The sequence below is a fragment of the Xenopus tropicalis genome, chromosome 1, assembly GCF_000004195.4.
Source record: "Xenopus tropicalis strain Nigerian chromosome 1, UCB_Xtro_10.0, whole genome shotgun sequence".
In the NCBI taxonomy this organism is placed as follows: Eukaryota; Metazoa; Chordata; class Amphibia; order Anura; family Pipidae; genus Xenopus; species Xenopus tropicalis.
The window spans coordinates 26,522,637-26,532,780 of NC_030677.2; the positions used below are offsets into that span (position 1 = coordinate 26,522,637).

Sequence of the window (10,144 nt, forward strand, 5' to 3'; positions counted from 1 at the left end):
GTACTGTTTTATTATTACAGAGAAAAGGGAATCATTTAACCATGAAATAAACCCAATAGTGCTGTTCTGTCCCCAATAAGGGGTAATTATATCTTAGTTGGGATCAAGTACAGGTACTGTTTTATTATTACAGAGAAAAGGGAATCATTTAACCATGAAATAAACCCAATAGGGCTGTTCTGCCCCCAATAAGGGGTAATTATATCTTAGTTGGGATCAAGTACAGGTACTGTTTTATTATTACAGAGAAAAGGGAATAATTTAACCATTAAATAAACCCAATAGGGCTGTTCTGCCCCCAATAAGGGGTAATTATATCTTAGTTGGGATCAAGTACAGGTACTGTTTTATTATTACAGAGAAAAAGGAAATCATTTTTAAAAATGTGAATTATTTGCTTATAATGGAGTCTATGGGAGATGGCTCTTCTGTAATTTGGAGCTTTCTGGATTACCAGTTTCCAGATAACAGATCCCATGCCTGTAATACAGAACACAGAACAGGAAAAATACAGTGGCGATTCTATTCATAATAACCCTGAAACATATTGGGTCAGATTCAATTTGATGAGAAAAGCTTATCACCTAATTCAATTTCAGATGTTCCCATAGAACCAAATGCAATTTAGACGTCCATAGAGTTTTCATGGATGACATAGTTTTCTCATTGCATCTGGCTCTGTGAAAAACTCAAGAATTGCGTTAAGAGGTAAGCCTCATACTGAATCTGGCCCAATGTAGGATAAATGCAATGCAAATTTCATGTACTGTGTCCCCAGAACCCATAACAGGAAAATACAGTACCAATTGTATTCATAACAAACCTTGAACACACTGTAGTAGAAATTCACTGCCAATTTCTTGTACAATGGCCCCAGAACATATGACAGAAAAAATGCAGTACCGAGTCAGTCTTTAATAACCCCGGAACACATTGTAGAATAAATGCAGTGCCAATTTTATGTATAATGACCCAGAACAAAAATATAGTGCATCTGTAATACACATTGTTAGATAAATACAGTGCCTATTTGTGTATAATGTCTTCAAAATACATAGCAGAAAAAATCCCATAACAACCCTGGAATACACTGTAGGATAAATGCAGTGCCAATTTTACCTCCCAGAGCAAATGGCAGGATAAATACAGTGCATTTTCCATTTTGCATTGCAGGAAATGTATTGGCGTTGGTTTGGTGAGCCTTAGCCTTCCTAAGCCTGTGTTAATGGCAAGGCAGTCAGACAGATGTTATTTGAATTATAAATTCAAGTTTAACTTTAAAGCATATGCCTATAAGTGTATCAAGTAGCCCCTGTACATATAAAATAGCATATATTCTATATTTCTGCTGGATGTCTCCATTGGTGCAGAGCTTTCCATAAAACCATTCACATTTTACAATCCATTGAATGTAAATTACCGCTTAGACTGCAGACTGATTTGAAAAGTATTCAGGCAAAAAAACAAATAAATTTTACTTGTGAAAATAAGAATTTGACAATGGACTGTTTGTTATTACCGAACATTAATTGCATTAAGCGCATATAGCATTTGAAAGGTTGTCGACTCATGTTGTTTACTCTGTGGCTGATTTGTAGAGTATGCGGAAAATTGTCCCTAAACACAGTTCAAGTAGAAATAAGAGCTTGGCCCCTGAAGACATAGAGCATACACAAATACGGCTTTTCTTTGCCAGTTCTCAAGGGATAAACACAATATTAGCATTCAAACTTCAGGAGGAAGGGGGTTCACAGGGAAGGGGTTATAAAATGAAAATAAAAAAGCAAGATATTCTGTAAATCTAGATAGCCGCAGGTAACACAGCCATTCTTTGTACATCATGAATACAGATTTGCACACACCAGGAGAATAAGTGCATGTTAAATGAACAAAGACTATAGGATAAAATGTTTTCCTTCTGTTCTTGTTTTTTGTTTAATGTTTAATTTATAGGTTGATATTTTGTTTACAGGGCCGGCATGCCGAAAAGTTAACATTATTTTTATAAATATTCTTGCCAGTTCAAGGGCAACTATACGCTCAAAAGTTGCACCAAGACTGTGCATATTACAATGGATTAGGTACAGTCCTTAGTACAGGAGAATAGTGCCATGGTATTTCCAGGCTCGGACTGGGGTTTCTGGGGCCCACCGGGGCTGCTACCTCAAGGGCCCCCACCTCAGTTGCACACCTCAGGTGCATGTGTGCACGTACAAAGCGCACCTCTGGCCCACACGTGTATGAGCACACATTGCATCTCCTTACTTTTATTTCAGCACAACTTCAAGGCATGCAGCAGGCCTGGGCTGGCGGGGCCCACCAGCTGTTCAACCTTGGATGTGGGTATATACAGTACAGGTATGGGATCCCTTATCCGGAAACCCATTATCCAGAAAGCTCTGAATTACAGAAAGTCCGTCTCCAATAAACTCCATTTTAATCGAATAATTCAGAACTTTAAAAATGATTTCCCATTATCCAGAAAGCTCAAAATTACGGAAAGCCTGCCTCCTATAGACTCAATTTTCATCAATTTTTTTAATGTTTTTTTTTCTCTGTAATAATAAAACAGAACCTTGTACTTGATCCCAACTAAGGTATAATTACCCCTTATTGGGGGCAGAACAGCCCTATTGGGTTTATTTCATGGTTAAATGATTCCCTTTTCTCTGTAATAATAAAACAGTACCTGTACTTGATCCCAACTAAGATATAATTACCCCTTATTGGGGCAGAACAGCCCTATTGGGTTTATTTAATGGTTAAATGATTCCCTTTTCTCTGTAATAATAAAACAGTACCTGTACTTGATCCCAACTAAGATATAATTACCCCTTATTGGGGGCAGAACAGCCCTATTGGGTTTATTTAATGGTTAAATGATTCCCTTTTCTCTGTAATAATAAAACAGTACCTGTACTTGATCCCAACTAAGATATAATTACCCCTTATTGGGGGCAGAACAGCCCTATTGGGTTTATTTAATGGTTAAATGATTCCCTTTTCTCTGTAATAATAAAACAGTACCTGTACTTGATCCCAACTAAGATATAATTACCCCTTATTGGGGGCAGAACAGCCCTATTGGGTTTATTTAATGGTTAAATGATTCCCTTTTCTCTGTAATAATAAAACAGTACCTGTACTTGATCCCAACTAAGATATAATTACCCCTTATTGGGGGGCAGAACAGCCCTATTGGGTTTATTTAATGGTTAAATGATTCCCTTTTCTCTGTAATAATAAAACAGTACCTGTACTTGATCCCAACTAAGATATAATTACCCCTTATTGGGGGCAGAACAGCCCTATTGGGTTTATTTAATGGTTTAATGATTCCCTTTTCTCTGTAATAATAAAACAGTACCTGTACTCGATCCCAACTAAGATATAATTAATCCTCATTGGAGGCAAAACAATCCTATTGGGTTTAGTTAATGTTTTATTGATTTTTTAGTAGACTTAAGGTAGGAGATCCAAATTACGGAAAGACCCCTTATCCAGAATACCCTTCGTCCCAAGCATTCTGGATAACGGGTCCTATACCTGTATATCAGTGTTGGTATATATATTTGTTGTTGTGTATAAGTACACAAATATGTCCTCGTCACACAGATGCATCAGGTTGCAGTTGCAGTAGGGCGGGGAGGCAGCCAATCAACTGGCCACTGTTATTACTACTATTATTATAGAGTAATGTTTTACTAACATGACAAGTCCTTAGGAACGCTGCACAGAAGCTGATCAGCACTTAAAAGAGAAGGAAAGGCTAAGTCACTTGGGGGTGCCAAAATGTTAGGCACCCCCAAGTGACTTTAATCGCTTACCTTGTACCCCAGGCTGGTGCCCCTGTTGGGAGAAAACCGCACCAGCCCGGGGTAGCTGCAGCGAGCGTCTCCTCTTTCTGCTTCTGTCATTCCCTAATGACTTGTCATGTTAGTGAGTCCGAAGGAACCGAAATGAGTAAGCATTCCAGTAGGGCTGGGTGGAAGTAGTAATGTCTAAGACTTTTCTCCTACAAGTAACATCCATTGGAATGGAGACATGGTGTACAGCTAGTTTGGGCTTTATTTACATTTATTTAATATGCCTTGCTGTGTAAGGAAAGGATCTATAGGCAACATCTTATAGCTCGTTAGTATTGATCTAAGTCAGAGAAACAGAGCTGCCACTGCCCCGTGTTGATCCCTTTCTGCAGGCCGTATTGCAGCAGCCAATCAGACTTAGCCCTTCAGTGTTGGCCTGGAGTTCCCAGATAATAAGAGAGCGCATTACTTGGCTATATGAGTAATGTAGGCCACTTACATACAGTCAGAAAGTTACATAATAATGACCCATGTCCCATCTCCTGTTAGTGCTACAGATGTAGCAGATGTAGTTAATGATCTCCTATCTGGATAAATACAAGTCAAAGAACACTCTATTATTACTGTATCATAAATAAACTGCTGTCTCACTGAGTCCCTCTGCCCAACTGGTGAATAAACGATTACAAGGTATGTATCCTATTGCTTTATACTGCGGGGTAGCAGCCTCCGGCCCCTGTCAATCACTTCCTCCACAAGCTCTAGTGGTTGTTTCTCCGGCAGTAATGCACTGAAAATGCGTGTTCCTTTCTAGGCTATGGACACAGTGACTGGTCACCCCGGGAACATAGAGCAGGTATGGCCAGAGAATCTCACCCCAGTGGCCCCACCAAACACATAAGCGCACCAGCTGCCACAGCTGTCACCGACACCCATTATAGCTTTCACTCCGGTCCATATGGTGTCATTTCAGGATTATTCCTTTGTACAGAGTGCTGCCAGGGCTTCACCATTGTCTGCTGGTTAAACTGTCATACAGCAAAAAGGGAAAGTTGTGCTCACCCCTAAATTTTAAGCCATTAGGCGGGGTGATATGAGTCTTTGACCACAAAAGTCATACAGAGACAAGAGGTCCTATACACTGACCCATTATATATATATATATAGGACAGAAAACATTCTGTGCATTAAGCTACTAAAAACTGCTCTCAGCTTCATCCATATTTTACAGAGGCCCAACATGTACTAAGCACCGTGACATACAGTATTAATAAGTCTGTACCTCCTAAGCCTCACACTGTTCTAACCCCAATGATATGTTTATATAAGCTATTTATTGTTTATATAGCAATTATTATAGGTATACAGGTATGGGATCCATTATCTGAAAACCCATTATACAGAAAGCTCCGAATTATGGAAAACCCATCTCCCATAGACTCCATTTTAATCAAATGATTCAGAATATTAAAACTGATTTTCTTTTTCTCTGTAATAATAAAACAGTACCTGTAATTGATCCCAACTAAGATAGAATGAATCCTTATTGGATGCAAAACAATCCTATTGGGTTTAATCAATGTTTTATTAATTTTTTTAGTAGACTTAAGGTATGGAGATCCAAATTACGGAAATGCCCCTTATCCGGAACACCCTTGGTCCCGAGCATTCTGGATAATGGGTTCTATACCTGTATAGTGATATTTCTTAATTTTTGAAGTCTCCCTCGAGGCTTCAGCACTGACCAAAATCCCTGCCTCAGTCAAGATCAGTAACACTGGGCCCCGACTTGACTTATTCCCTGCTTTTATTTCTTCAATATTAGTATCACTTTTCACCCATTTCTCCCTCCCCTGCCCCTTGATTGCACCTTCTCTTATCAGTTACCCTTTTCCCTTGCACTACAAGTGTCCGTCATCTCTAACACTCCCTGGCAATACTATAAAAAGGCAAGAACACCAAAAAATATGTATTAAATCTTTATTTATAAAATAGATGTTATTTGTTTGTATTAAATTTTAGTCTAAAAGAAACCTGCCTATTTGCTAGTTGGTCCAAAGGAAGGCGAAAAACCACCATCTGAAGCAATAGCCAATTTGCCTCAGAGGGGAAAAAATTCCTTCCTGACTCCCAAAAGGGCAATCGGACAAGTCCCTGGATCAACTTGTACTAAGGGTTTATGTCAGTGTGTATGTGAGGGGATTAGAGAGGAGGTGTCGCTGGCTCTACAGTGGGAGATTTGGAGTGTGTGAGGGTGGAACAGAAGATAAATGGAAGAGACTAGCTGAAGAGAAAAAAGAGATTAGAATAAGGCAAAGAGCATGCTGGTTGAGGAGTAGACAAATAAAGGGAAGGCAGGTGGTGGAGCTAAAATTAAGAGAAGAGACCTCGGGTTGAGCTATGGTAATTTGAATCTAAGGTCTCACTGGTGGAGCTGTGGTGTTAAAAAATGTGAATGCCACTGGTGAATCTGTAGAAATCTGTGGTGAGTATCACTGTTGCTGTGGTTGTATGAAATGAAGATATTAAAGAAAAGACATCATTGGTGGAGCAGTGGTAGTCTGAGATATGATGACAGATCTGAAATGCAGATGTTAAAGGCAGAGACTGCTGGTGGAGTTACAGTTATTTAAAGAGGAGACGCCACTGTGGAGGAGCTGGGACAGCTGCAAGGGATCGTGTTGATGGAGCTACAGATGCTAGAGGTGTGGTAGTCTGAGGAAAGAGCCTAGTGGTAAAGGAGCAGTAGAAGAAGGAGAGATGGTACCTTTCTCTGCAGATGTTCCTTTCTCCTTGGATGGTATACAGGAGACTCACCCTGGGCACTTGATGTTATTGGCCACAGGATCACACACAGGCAAAACCCTCCAGGGCCATTTGCTGAGCCTCCTTCTGTTCTGGCGATGTTTCAATTGCGCAGAAGTCACAGGCTCGCCGTAGATGTTCCATGGCCCAGCGAGGCCATAGATGTTCCCTGGCCCGCCGTAGCTGTTCCATGGCCTTCCGTAGCTGTTCCCTGGCCCACCGTAGCTGTTCCCTGGCCCGCTGTAGCTGTTCCCTGGCCCCGCATAGATGTTCCCTGGCCCGCCGTAGCTGTTCCCTGGCCCAGCGAACAGCTCTCAATCCTATATAGATAAATAAAATCACAGTAAGGAAAAAAACGAAAATGAATCCCTGGGACGGCCTTTCATCCAACTAGTCTGAACTACTGAACCCATTTCACTACAATTACCAGCAGATATGACATGGCGGTAGTTCCATGATTCTACTACGAGTATGCTGTGTCTGCTACTGACTTGCACCAAGCGAATTGGATGCAAATGCTGTTACTATTGCTGCGCAGAAGGAACTGCAGTTTACAAAAGCACCTACTAATTAGCGTATATATTGCTGCAGGCGCAACAGTTGCTAGAGTAATGGCAACCAACTAGCACTTGAGATTTATAACAGGAAAGCTGCAAAATAAAACTTATATGATCCAAAATCAACATTATTTTACATTATATTATTGTACTAAAATGTAATAATAAGGTAAAGTACCCCTCTAAAAATATGTTTATTATTCCTAGCACCACTATTACAATTCCAGCTCAAGCAGCTTCTCATTTTAGTAAGTTAAGTGATGTGATAGTACAGCCATAACAAATATAATGGATTCCCTCACCTTGTTTGGCCGGCCGGTTCTGCACAGCCCGAAGGTGTTCCTTGATTTCAGCCCTGATGGTCTTCGCAGGGGGCAGTTCAGTAATGAAGGGGTGCTGCAGGAGCTCTTCCACACTCCATCTCCGGGAAGGATCCTTCTCAAGGCACGACTCCAAGAAGGACACAAAAGTTGGAGACCTGGAAAAAGGAAAAGATTTGAGCAAGATAAACAGATGTATCGCTTTTATCGCTAATATGCCAAGGTGAGAGACACACAGAGTTGCAGTATCAGCATCGCACAGTGACATGAGCTGGGAAGGACTCACCAGGTCCTTGATTTGAGCCTCGGAGGGTCGTTGTTGATGATCAGGTCCGACACTAGTTCCTGATCGGCGTATGCTAAAAGTTAAAAACATATATATATGAGTCCCTTCAAACATGAAGCTGAAGTATTGGGGCTTAATCGCTATTTCCACCATAATAGACATTTTGCTTTAGAATAATTATAACAAACAATACATAACAAACAAACAATACCCCTGCACATAGAAACACAGGCATGGCCTGGATTTCTCAATGTAACAGATGACTAAATAAAGGCTCTTTGCCAGACTGGGTAACAATTCCTTGGTTACAATGTACAGAAACCCACAATTGTTGTGATTCACTTACGTGTTTTTCCCTCGGCCATTTCGATGGCAGTGATTCCAAGGGACCAGATGTCACACTGGAAAAGAAGACACCAAAGAGCATTAGGATAGAATTGGGTTAGCGTATGATTTAGTTACTTGTTACCAGGGGGTTCCCAATGGCTTCATGTTTAGCACTCATGTAACTGAATTGGCCTTTACTGAATGCAGCACCCATTTGTGCAGACACATAAATGCCATTGGGTCCTCCTACTGCTTCTACAACATACTTTGGTGTCGAATTCCGGTTCCCTGTCCCTCCTCCTAAAGGCCTCGGGCGCCATCCAGTGCGCAGTCCCATCAGCCTGGTTGCACTTCCCTGTCTGTGGGTCCAGGTCCCAGCAGAGTCCGAAATCGACTGAAATGACAGATTAAACATATAAATGGAAAATTCATTCATTTTAAGGGCAATAAGATAAAAACCTGTATTAAGATACCCTCTGTACTTTATATCCACAGAAGCTTCCCCCCATCCATTCATCTTACAACTATAAGTTTTACTCACTGAGTTTGATGTTCCCCTTCTCGGTGAGCATCACGTTGGGGCTCTTGATGTCCCTGTGAACGGCCCGGTGGTGGTGAACGTGGTTGAGAGCCTGGGGAGATTGAGTTGTAGGTTATAAGAATATAACAGACATTTGGCTAAATATTCCTAACACAGAGTGTGTAACACAATGTAGGATAATGATGATCTACAAAAACATTAAAAAAAAGAAGATATACCTGTATATATAGATATATAAAGTAAAATAATAGAAGAGTCTTTAAGGAGTGAATCCAAGTTTACCTTCAATACCTCCCTGCAGACAAAGCCAATCCAGGTCTCCTTCAGGGATTGGCCTTCGGTGCTCTTGATTAAGTCGTTCAGGGAGCCGCCGCTGCAGTACTCAAGGACAAGCTGCAATAGGAAAGAATGATTTCAGGCCGTGTATGTATTTTATCGCCTCCAATGGAGATCTCTTTGGCACATAAGGGATGAATGTGATGCAACAAACAATTTCTTACTTCCAGATACTCCGATGACTCCTCGTTGGGAGCAGGGTGGTAATAAGCTCCATAGTAAGAGGCGATGTTCCTGTGCCTGCTGAACTTCAGGAGAAAATTTACCTCTCGGCAGACTGACTCCTCATCCTGGAGAGGAAAAATAGAAACCCTTTAGCTCACATAGGCAGCCACACAATAGGAATGATATGGAGAAAGGAACTATAAAGAAACCTTACCCGAGTGATGTTGGCCATCTTGACGGCTACCTTACCTCTGCGATGGTGATGGCCCTGTAACACACACAGAAAGGTGTAACTGACATTCAGTATTAGCTGGAAATATAAAGACTCATATTGGGAACAAACTGACAGAAATATTGAGTTATTAAGGAATGTAATCATGTGCATAGCATGGATAGTGATAGCACTTTCAACTTGCTTTCAGCTCCCCCTGCTGAATTTGGTTGGTCCCTTACCATGAACACGTCTCCAGTGCCGCCCTCTCCGATTTGCATCTCCTTGGTCAGCCGACCATCAGGAGTCTGGGAAAAATAGATAAATAGAATTAAAGGGGAATTTTATTGATAATATAATATTCCACGGGGTAAAAAATATCTATTAACTACAATGGGGGCAGACAGGAAGGAGAGGGACTTTTGGGAAGGAGGGGCATGAGAAACACATGAAAGACAGAGGCAATTGGCAGGTGTGAGGTTCATAAAACTGGGGGGGTATCACCAAACCAACACCCAAATTCCATGCTCTAGCAGCCCCTACAGGGTGTTAGTCATGTATGTCACCCTCTTTCCTACTCACCTTATAAATTTCGGAGAGGCATCCGAATTCAGCTGTTCGCTGAGGGAAAATTAAAAGATTTTGTTAGTTTAAAGGGACATTATTAGGCCCAACACTTGCTGAGTAACAAAATGGTACTACCCCGTGTGGAACATGCCCTTCCACTAAAAGTGGGGGTCCCATAGCAAATTCACTTTAGGGCCTTTTAAACCTTGGCCAAGAATGGGAC

At 41.1% G+C, this 10,144-nt stretch overlaps 1 long non-coding RNA gene across 1 annotated transcript; it reads right to left on the reverse strand.

Annotated features, from left to right (window-relative positions):
* Window positions 1–7,719: 7,719 nt before the first annotated feature.
* LOC116408287 lies at window positions 7,720–8,728 on the reverse strand. Its single transcript, XR_004220846.1, has 3 exons — window positions 8,368–8,728; window positions 8,121–8,175; window positions 7,720–7,847 (listed from the first exon to the last, which is right to left on the reverse strand). It is a non-coding gene; the product is annotated as an uncharacterized LOC116408287 (long non-coding RNA).
* Between the last annotated feature and the right edge of the window lie 1,416 nt (window positions 8,729–10,144).